We start from the raw sequence: 11,049 nt of genomic DNA, 5'->3' as shown, positions 1-11,049 counted from the left end.
GTTCATCCAGCTCTATACCTTGTTATCTCATTGGATATATTGTGTCTTGGAACTGCCTTGGGTTATTGATATCCAGAGTAAAACCGACAAACCAAGAAAAGTAGAAATAAAAGCTTACACTGGCAAGGCCCACAGTTATTGCCAATCCCTAATTGCCCTTCAGAAAGTCCTTGTGAGCGATATTCTTGAACAACTGCAATCCATGAGCTGTTGGTACACTCACAAAGCTATTAGGGAGGGAATGCAAGGTTTGACCTAGCAACAGTGAAGGAATGATTATATGGTTCTGAATCAGATCAATGTGACGTGGAAGGAACTTAAAAATAGGGGACAGTGTTGAATAGGATGTTCTTGAGGCATTAGGTTTTATCCTGTAACAATGGTTGGTGAAGTAAGTCCTGGATCAGTGCCATTTGTGAATATTGCTAATATCTAGGAATTCTCAGTGTTGGGTGTTTTTTTTTCAAATTTGCTTTGACAATGAGCACTGACCTTTCTGAGAGGGCAGAGAGAAAGAGAGATAGAATCTTCTTCAGTTGCAGTCTCAAAACCATCTCTCCAGCTGTGCATATTTGCTTGAAATCTGGCTCATTCATCTTTTTTTCCCCATGTCTTAGTGAATTGTCTCCAACATGGATGATTGTAGCTGATATTTTATACCCAATCCATAAACTTCATACAAAGGGGTAATGCAAACAGGGCACACAGTGTTTTGTTTGACACCTGACTAGTTTCAGGTTTTTTTAAAATTTAATTGCAGTTCAGACTTGATCTTGTTTATTGATGGTTTCATGAAGCTGGGCTCAGCCTGTTATCAGGTGATAACTGCAGCGAATTTCTGTTCGTGATGTTCCTTTTTCAAGCCTTTTCAGTCCACGAAAGTCCAGGGCACAGAAATCAATGATGGAAGTGGAAAATTGATCATCTGTATTTGACCACAAGCGTGACAGTGATCTAACACAGAATCAGGAAATTCTGTTTGTTTAGCAAGCAAATTCACTCGAAAATCCTCCTAATTTACATAATGCAGCAATGGGGGATTTATTTCAGTTTGAAAGGCTTGCAGAACATCTCTCATGGCTGTAAGTTATTTTAAGGATTCTGATAGCAGGGTTCCTAGTGGAAGTGGGTCAAAGAGCAAAGAACAGAGAGCTACACCCTGATAGAATTGGCTACCAGGAAGATTCCTGAGCTTTTAACCTTAGACTATATTTTAATGAGATGCTGCAGTACAAGGGCTGGCAGCTACAAACAGTGCCTGCAAATCCTATTTCACTGTTAGTGAAACAATAATAAGATACTGGGGACAAACTAATTGGCTCCGCAGTGGGTCATCTAAAGGCTGGTGCAGCAACCATACCAGAAGTCATTGACACTTGCTGTCTTAAATAATGGGAATTGAACAGAGGTCAAGTAGACTCTTTTTTTAATCAGGAGGACAAACAAATTCAAACACTAGATATTATAAAACCAGGGGCCATAATCCAAGCAAATTGTTTTATTTTGAGGGAAAGCAACAATGTTAGATAACAAAGGGCAGAGATTCTTACAACAGGCTCCTTATGTAAGACTGCCGACCGACACTTCAAATTGTGTTGCCATGGTACCAACTGTTTCATACTCAAGGAAAATCGCTGAATAGAAAGCTCTGGAATGGAGCCAAAGTTAAAAGGTTTTATATATACACTAAATTTAAATGCTTTACAATTGCAAGCATAAATCTTCAAGGGTGTATGATAGAAACTTGAGCATAGTCACTGGTTTTAATACTGCCCTGGTAAAGTGTGACAAAGGTAGGATATGGGTAGCTCACCAGGTGACATGATCATTCCCCTTAACTGTTGATAAATGCCCTGGTGCAACTGATCTGCAAAGCCATTTTGGGGATCTTGCTGCGCACAACATGCAAGCTGTGCTTTACTGCCATAGTATGCCAATGAAACCTTGAGAGTTTGAGTGATGTCACAGGGTACGGTATTCAGCCTGATCTTGTGTTTGGCAAACTGGCAGAAAGAAACGATAAGCTTCGAAATCCATTTGAAACCAGTATTTCTCCAAGTGAGATATTTGAGTGGTGCATCTGTTCCTGGATTAGAAAAGTCAACATTCTGTCGTAATTTGCAGAGTGTTGCTGTGTGAGATACTCCATGGATAATCTCACCCAGGGGAGCAATGATTCTGAAAGTCCAATCTGTAGCAGATGTCAGGAGCTTGATCCTCTCTCAGAGTCATTTGTCACCTATCATCACTGATTTGTAAGAGCATTTCAAACTAGCGACTGTTGGAAAACTTTATCCTAAAGCACAATCCAGAAGATTATTGGTAATTTACAAAACTCTAATGCATGAAAAACTTACAGTTCAAAGTTACATAAGTCAAGAGTTGGTAGTTAATAACAATGTACTGTACAGAATAGGCCCAGATCTACAGAATTCAACACCCAATGCAAAGCCAATTCTTTTGCTTTTGTAGCGGAAGATATAGCCAGTGCTATCTCTGGAAGTAGTTCAAATTCTAATAATATGCCTCAATCCTGTTTCACCATTTAATGTGATCATGACTGGCCTGTTTGCTAACTCCATACACCCACCTTGGCTCCATTATCCTTGAATCTGGTTAGCAAAAATCTATCCACTCAATAAATATCAATTAAGGTCACAATTATTGCTTGCTGTGAGAGACTGTTCCACAATTCTACCACCTTCTCTCCTATAACACCAATTAATTTTCTTAATTCCCTCTCCCTGATTTTAACTCTAATGTCCCCCTAATGGGTGGCATGGTTGGTCAGTGGTTAGCATTGTTGCCTCACAGTGGCAGGGATGTGGGTTTGGTTCTGCCCTCGGGTGACTTCCGTTTGGAGTTCGTACATTCTCCCTGTGCGTGGGTTTCCTCCGGGTGCTCCGGTTTCCTCCCACAGTCCAAAGATGTGTAGGCTAGGTGGATTGGCCATGCTAAATTGCCCGTAGTGTCTAGGAATGTGCAGGCAAGGTGGATTAGCCATGTGAAATGCAGGGTGACAGGGATAGGGAAAGGGGGTGTGGGAATGGATGGAATGCTCTTCGGAGGGCGGTTTGGACTCTATGGGCCAAATGGCCCACTTCCACACTGCAGGGATTCCATGATTCTTTGTCCTGGGCTCTCCAATTTTCATGTAAAGTTTCTCACATACCAATGAAAAACCTTGAAGGTCACAGCTATCGCTAGCACACTGGGTTAAAGGGAAAAGGTCAGTGCTCCAGGTCACTATCCAATGATTCTTGAGGTAAGGCACACATTTAAGGGCTGAGGTGAAGGATAAGAATGGTTAAGGACAATATGACAGTGCAACAGTTGGATAAACATAACTGCCTACACTCTTTGGAGAAGAGGAAAACAATCAAAATCCCAGATGATGTGGGAAGAGAGAACAATGGGGAACTGATTCAACTTGGCTACTCCCTGTGGCTCATGTGACTACACACATAGGTCATCTGATCTCCTCATACATATAAATCAGGTGATTCTGCCACCGAGATCACTTGACCCTATCAAAGGTAATGTGATTTCTCCTCTTACAGATCATGTGATCCCCATATGATTATGTGACAACAGCACCATAGACCTGCTATTTGTTCTGTATCTTTCCAGAAAAGACACAAGTCACAGATTGTATGTCAGTTTGAAAATTGCTTATTCATAGAGTCATAGAATCATACAGCATGGAAATAGACCCTTCGGTCTAACCAGTCCATGCCAACCATAATCCCAAACTAAATAGTCCCACCTGCCTGTGCTTGGCCGATATCACTCCAAACTTTTTTTATTTGTGTACTTATCCAAATGTCTTTTAAATGTTATAACTGTACCAATATCCACCACTTCCTCTAAAAGTTCATTCCACACATGAACCACTCTCCGTGGAAAAAATCTGCCTCTCATTTTTTAAATATTTTTTGCCTCTCAGCTTAAAAATATGTCCCTAGTCTTGAAATTCCCTATCCTACGGAAAAGATACCTACCGTTCACCAAATCTATAGCCCTCATGATTTTAAACACCTCTATAAGGTCATCCCTCAACCTCCTACACTCCAGTGAAAGAAGTCCCAGTCTATTCAGCCTCTCCCTATAAATCAAGCCTTCTATGGTTTTGGAGTAGATCTGTAGCTCGGGTTGTGGGTGTTGAGGTTGGTTGCCTCACCGAGCTGGTTTGTTGTTTTGCAGACGTTTCGTTACCGTGCTTGGTAACATCCTCAGTGCAGCCTCTGATGAAGCGTCGTTGTGTTTTCCCGCCTGGTTTTTAAACTCTGGTGTCCGTTGCGATGGATTGCCTCACTTCCAGGTTTCCTCCGTAGTGGAATGTATATGGGGTCGAGTTCAATGTGTTTATTAATAGCATGCTTCGTGGAGTGCCATGCTCCCAGGAATTCTCGTGCTTGTCTCTGCCTAGCCTGTCCCAGGATCTTGGTGTTGTCCCAGCTGTTGTCCCAGAACACCAAATGGCTACAAAAAGACACGACCAATATTCACTCATCTCAATCCGCATGGACAAGGAGAACCACGACTTCGACTGGGACAACACCAAGATCCTGGGACAGGCTAGGCAGAGACAAACACGAGAATTCCTGGAAGCATGGCACTCCACAAAGCATGCTATTAATAAACACATTGAATTCGACCCCATATACATTCCACTACGGAGGAAACCCGGAAGTGAGGCAATCCATCGCAACGGACCCCAGAGTTTAAAAACCAGGCGGGAAAACACACTGATGCTTCATCAGAGGCTGCACTGAGGATGTTACCAAGCATGGTAACAAAACGTCTGCAAAACAACAAACCAGCTCGGTGAGCCAGCCAACCTCAACAAGCCTTCTATTCCTGGCAACATCCGGGTAAATCTTTTCTGAATCCTCTCCAGCTTGATAATATCCTTCCTATAACAAAGCATTCAGAACTGGACACAGTACTCCATCAGAGGCCTCACCAACTTCCCGTACAACCTCCCAATTCCTATACTCAAAGATCCGAGCAATGAAAGAAACATGTTAAATGCCTTCATAGCCACCCTGTCTATATGTGATGAATTATGTACCTGAACTCCTAGATCTCTCTGTTCTTCAACACTACCCAAGGCCCTACTTTTAATTATCTAAGTCTTGCCCTTGTTTGTTGTACCAAAATGTAATAGCTCACATTTATCCAAAATAAACTCCATCTGCCTCTTCTCAATCCATTGACTAATCGATAAAGATCTCTTTGTAATCTTAGATAACCTTCTTCATTCCCAGTATATTACCAAATACCATTAAATAAAACTGCATAATCAGTTTCAGAGAGAGAGACAGAGAGAGAGAGAGAATCACATACATGCACACCAGAATCCTCCCAATGGAACAAGCAATGCCCATCCCACCTTCATTCAATGTACAGAACACAAGACTCTCAAAGTGATAACTCTGTACACAGTAATTCTCTCCTAAATCTAAAGCTGTCTTCACAACTAATCAGAACATAAAATGAATCATTTGTATTCCACCATTAAAACAAATAAGACACATAACTTCATATAAACGAGGTAGAAATGAATCTGTCATTCTTCAACCCAGAGATGATGCACATAATTATGTAACAAAATTCTTTATGATCTATCAATTTGTCTCACGCTCTGAGAGACTCAGTGATGGGTGAATCCTGGGTCTCAATCTTCTCCAGTTCCTCCAGTTTTCTTAATAACTGTACTTCCCTCAATTCCTGAGTTGAAATACAGATATCAGCCTCTAGTTTCTCATGAGAAGACTCTTGAATTGTTGATTCATTGGACATTAGTGACTCTTCTGGCATTCCAAATATCCTCAGTAAGATTTGCTCGGCATGACATTTTTAGTTTCTTCTTTGCACTTGAACCGTACAAATGAATGAACCTTCCCTGCTCCATTTCTTGAACTTCAGGTCTGTTTGCCAGTGTCATTGCCATCAAGCACCTACTGTCCTCCTTAGAATACACTCTGTTTGCCAACTTTGTTTTGTCTATCTTGATCTATCTGTATCTATGACTGTTTATCATTTTGAATAGCAATGCTTGAGCACATGTTGTTTAAGTGTGATGTTTTAACGTGACGTGTGATGTTTGGTGTCTCATCTATTCCTTTTTGCTTTGTTCTGCACATTGAGTCATACAGTCGTACAGGACAGAAATGGACCCTTCAGTCCAACTAATTCATGTTAAACATACTCCCAAACTGAACTAATCCCACATACCTGTTCCTGGCCCATATCCCTCCAAACCTTTCCTATTCATGTACTTATTTAAATGTCTCTTAAACATCGTAACTGTGCCCACATCCACCACTTATTCAGTAAGTTCATTCCACACGCAAACCACCCATATCTTAAACCTTTTCATAATTCCTGCAGAGTAATCCACGGAGGGGAAATCTCTTTCTGACTGTAAGTTCTTCATGTTGGCCACAGCACAGGCACACTTGTCCTGCTGCTTGGTGTGCTTTTCTTTTGTTGCTGTTTCACTGCATCAATGCTGCTGCCTCTCTTTCAGTTTAACTGAAGATTAGCCGCCTGGGTGATTAGTGTCTTCAAATGTCTGTTCGTATTCTTGTGTGATCCGATGGTATCCACAGCCTGCAATATTCTGAGCTCACACTTTGTAATCAGAACTTTCTGCACATTAGGGTGCACAGAACCCCATCTTAGCAACAATCCATCAGCTTTCCATCAGGGGCGGCATAGTGGCTCACATCCATACATATCTCAATATATAGAAAAAATGTATAATGAGGCACTTCCTAAGAAGAGAATAATACTAGATTTGAAATGTTAAATCCAATCCTCTCTCTGTAGATGATGCCAGACCTGTTGAGTTTCTCCAGCACTTGCTGTTTTTATTTCAGTCTTTCAGCATCGGCAGTATCTTGCCTTTATTAAGAAAGCATATCTGTATCGAAAATGCCCATTTTGAAGGTGGAAGAGATTGTCTTGTAACAGAATGAGTAGAATTTCTAAATGTTAACAAGAAATTGTCTCACCTCATCTGGATTGAACCTTTGTCCTGATTAGGTGCTCATATTACATCCTTCAATGTTTGAACAAAATGTTCTGCTTGTTCCTTTGTGCTTTATGCAATTCATGTGCATGAGCTGTTAAAATTCTTCCACTATCAGACGCTAAAATATGAGGCATCCACAGAACAAACCATGCAGCAGTATGTTTTCATTTCAAGCTCTTCGTGGTCACTTCAAAAAGTCCTCCCACCACAACCATGCATGTGACAGCCTCAAGTTATTCTGCAAAATTAATGAGGACTCCTTTCTCAGCTTTGGAAACTAGTGTAAAAGTTGTAAGGATTCCTGTGTTGAAATGGTGTATGTGACTTAACCAAATGCTTTAAAACACAGATCAGCCATAATGTCCTGCATGGGTTTCAGTTCTAAGACTCAAAGATGACCTTCATGTAGCTTAGGTAGAACAGTGCTGCACAGCTTGAGGTGAATGATAATTCTCATTCACATGGGGATTCCATACTCAAAGTTGCTTATGAGCCCAGAAGGTTTTCAATTTCCCTTCTTCCAATGCCTTGTTTGGCCATCCTTCCATGAGCTTAGAAAGGACATTTCGAATCATGGATCATAGAGTCGTACAGCACGGAAACAGACCCTTCAGTCCAACTCATCCACGCTGACCAAATTTCCCAATTTGACCAAGTCCCATTTGCCAGCATTTGGCCCACATCCCTCTAAACCCTTCCTATTCATATACCTATCCAGATGCCTTTTAAATATTATTATTGTACCAGCCTCCACCACTTCCTCTTGCAGCTCATTACGCACGCGCACCACCCTCTGCATGAAAAAGTTATCGCTCAGATCCTTTTCAAATCTTTCTCGTCTCACCTTAAACCTATGCCCTCCTGTTTTGGACTCCCCCAACATAAGAAAAAGACCTTGGCTATTCACCCTATCCATGCCCCTCATGATTTTACAAACCTCTGTAAATTCACCCCTCAGCTTCCAAGGCTTCAGACAAAAGCCCCAGCCTCATCAGCCTCTCCCTATTGCTCAAGCCCAGTAATCCCAGCAACATCCTTATAAATCCTTTCTGAACTGTCTCAGGTTTAACAACATCTTTCCCATAGCAGGGTGCCCAGAACTGAACGCGATATTCCAAAAGTGGCTTCACAAATATCCTGTACAGCCACAACATGATGTCCCAACATCTATACACGATGCACTGACCAATGAAGGCATGGTGTGCCAAACACCTTCTTCACCATCCTGTCTACCTGCAACTCCACTTTCAAGGAAATATGCGCCTACACCCACAGGTCGCTTTGTTCAACAACACTTGATTGTGAAATTCTTCACTGGTGCAAGGCAAGACATCAACATGGCATTCTGACACATTTTTGTTTGTCAGATCTATGTTAACGTCAGGAAACCTTAACAAACAATCTATATTGTTATGACCACTGGACTTGATAGGATGGTTATGTTTTAAGCTGTTTCCTTTACGTCAAGATGAAATGAAGCAGTTTGCAGAGGCGAGTGTTACCTCATGTGAAATATACCTGGAGACAAGCTCATGTAAGCCTCATGTTATGGAGACAGAAGCTCATTCTGAAGCTTATTCAAAGCCAGGAGCAAATTTGGACACATTGACACAAAGGAGGAAGCAGCTGGTTTTACTGATGCCAAACTTGCAGATTCTCAGCATCAGTCAAATCAAGAAATTTGGAGGAAGACAACACAAAACCAATTTGGCTGCTGTGCCATAAAGGAGTGGAAAAAACCTGATTTTAGGTTAACAGCCAAGCAGAGTACTGTCCAGGATCAATTCCCCTGTCCAAAGAAATTAGCCTTGTGAGCGAAACAGTAAGAAATCGACAGAGATCATCTTGTTACTGGAATGTCATTCAAATATACACAGGTGATTGAGTGCAGGGAACTTTATTGAAAAGGATGCCTGAAAATTCGCCCTGGTAGAAAAAGGTGAACAGATTTTTCTAAAACCAGAAGGAACTTGAAATTTTAAATACAAGTCTATATTTCTGTGAAGAGAATGGCATAATGTATAAACATGGTGTTCGGATTTTCAGTTGTGCTAAGAAACTGATAAGGAAGAACGCTTCTGTCATTTAGTAAATTTGTTGTTTACAGAGTAATGTTTAGCCAATATCAATTTTAGCTTGTTGTTACAATAAAGTTTTTAAAATATAAAACCTTATTATGCAGGCCTTTGCATTGGTCACTAGAAAATTATCACTCTTTAAACGTTAATGGTCTCTATGGAGATTGTAAAAGCCTTGGCATTTTTCTTTGAACTGCGACATATAATGTCGTAATTAAATCCTGCTAGATATTTTGCTCATCTATGCGTTCTCTCAGTTGTAAATACTGCTGTTTGTGTGGGCCTAAAAAGCAGTTAATAGTTACTATCCATAATGGATGTGAACATGAATTCATTTGCATGCATGTAAAATTTCTTCAGCATAAACGTTGCATTCTATCTGCTCATAAATTTTGTTCAGTATTTGATAACATTTTTAATGCAAACTGTGTACACTTTTCATTTCTATTGGAAAATAAAAGTGAAAGAAGTGCTACTGTAGCAGGAGGACTTGGATCAGTTGCTGTCATAATTGAAAGTGCTGGGTTAAAATGTGTCAGAAATTCCAACTCCCTCCTGCTTCAATCATACAAACATATCATCTAATCCTTCATATTTCTGAGGCTTTTATGATGGTGTGGACATTGGCACAATTTAATGTGCTATAGTAATTTTAGTTTTGTCATTCAACCTTGGGATGCAGGCATTGCAGGCTGAGCTAGTATTTATTACCCATCCCACATACCCTTCAGGTGGTGGTGCAGAGCCACCTTCTTGAACCACTGCTGACCATGTGATACAGGTACACTCACAACGCTGTTGGGGGAAGGAGAGGAGTTCCAAGATTTTGACCCAGTGACAGTGAAGGAGCAGTGATATATTTCCAAGTCAGAATGGTGTGTGATTGGAGAGGAACTTGGAGATCGTGGTGTTCTGATGCAGCTGCCCTTGTCCTTCTAGGCTGCAGAGTTCAATGGTTTGGTATGTGCTGTGGAAGGATCCATGATGACTTGTTGTAATGCATCACATAGCTACGAACACTATGCTTCGGTGGACAATGGACAGGCTACTAAAGGTGCTAGGTATGGTGCCAATCAAGTGTGCTGCTTGTCTTGGATGGTGTTGAGCTTTTTGAGTGTTCTTTTAAGCTGCAGTTATCATAGCAAAACTTGCCTTGTAACTGGTGGACAAGTTTTGAGCACCCAGCAGGTGGGTTACTCAATGCTGATTTCCCAGCCTGCTCTTACAGCCACAGTATTTAATGTAGATGGTCCAGTTCAGTTTCTGGTCAGTGGTAACTCCCAGAATGTTGATAGTGAGAGATTTAGTGCAGGAAATGCATTGAATGTCAAAGGATGATGGTTGGATTCTTTGTTGATCAAAAAAGTCATCACCTGGCACTCTGTGGCATAAATGTGTGGTATATTTACTATCTATTACCTCAAGCCTGGATGTTGTCCAAGTCATGCTGCATTTAGACATGGATCACTTCAGCATTTGAAGGATCACAAATAGTGCTGGATGCTGCACAGTCATCAAAGAATGGCACAGTTCAAATAAATGTTTAATTCTTATCTAAAAATGAAATAAAATGGCATAATTTGCAACAAAAGAAGAAACTCACAGCGTACTGTGCCTCTCACAGAAAGTGCTTCACAGCAAAGTCTGAAAAATGACCACATGATGCTGGTGCAGAGACTCTCTCGACGCTAACACTGGGCATGCTCGGAACAAAGCCCGTGAAATGATCATGTGATGTCAACTCATATTCCTCCGCACACCAATGGAATTGCGTTATAGCCAACACAAATTTGCGTTTTAGAAACCAAAAGAACTGCGGATGCTGTAAATCAGGAACAAAAACAAAGTTGCTGGAAAATCTCAGCAGGTCTGGCAGCATCTGTGGAGGAGAAAACAGAGTTAACGTTTCGGGTCCAGTGACCCTTCCTC

This window comes from Rhincodon typus, chromosome 12, assembly GCF_021869965.1.
Source record: "Rhincodon typus isolate 14 chromosome 12, sRhiTyp1.1, whole genome shotgun sequence".
Classification (NCBI taxonomy): domain Eukaryota; kingdom Metazoa; phylum Chordata; class Chondrichthyes; order Orectolobiformes; family Rhincodontidae; genus Rhincodon; species Rhincodon typus.
This window is presented reverse-complemented; position numbering follows the sequence as displayed.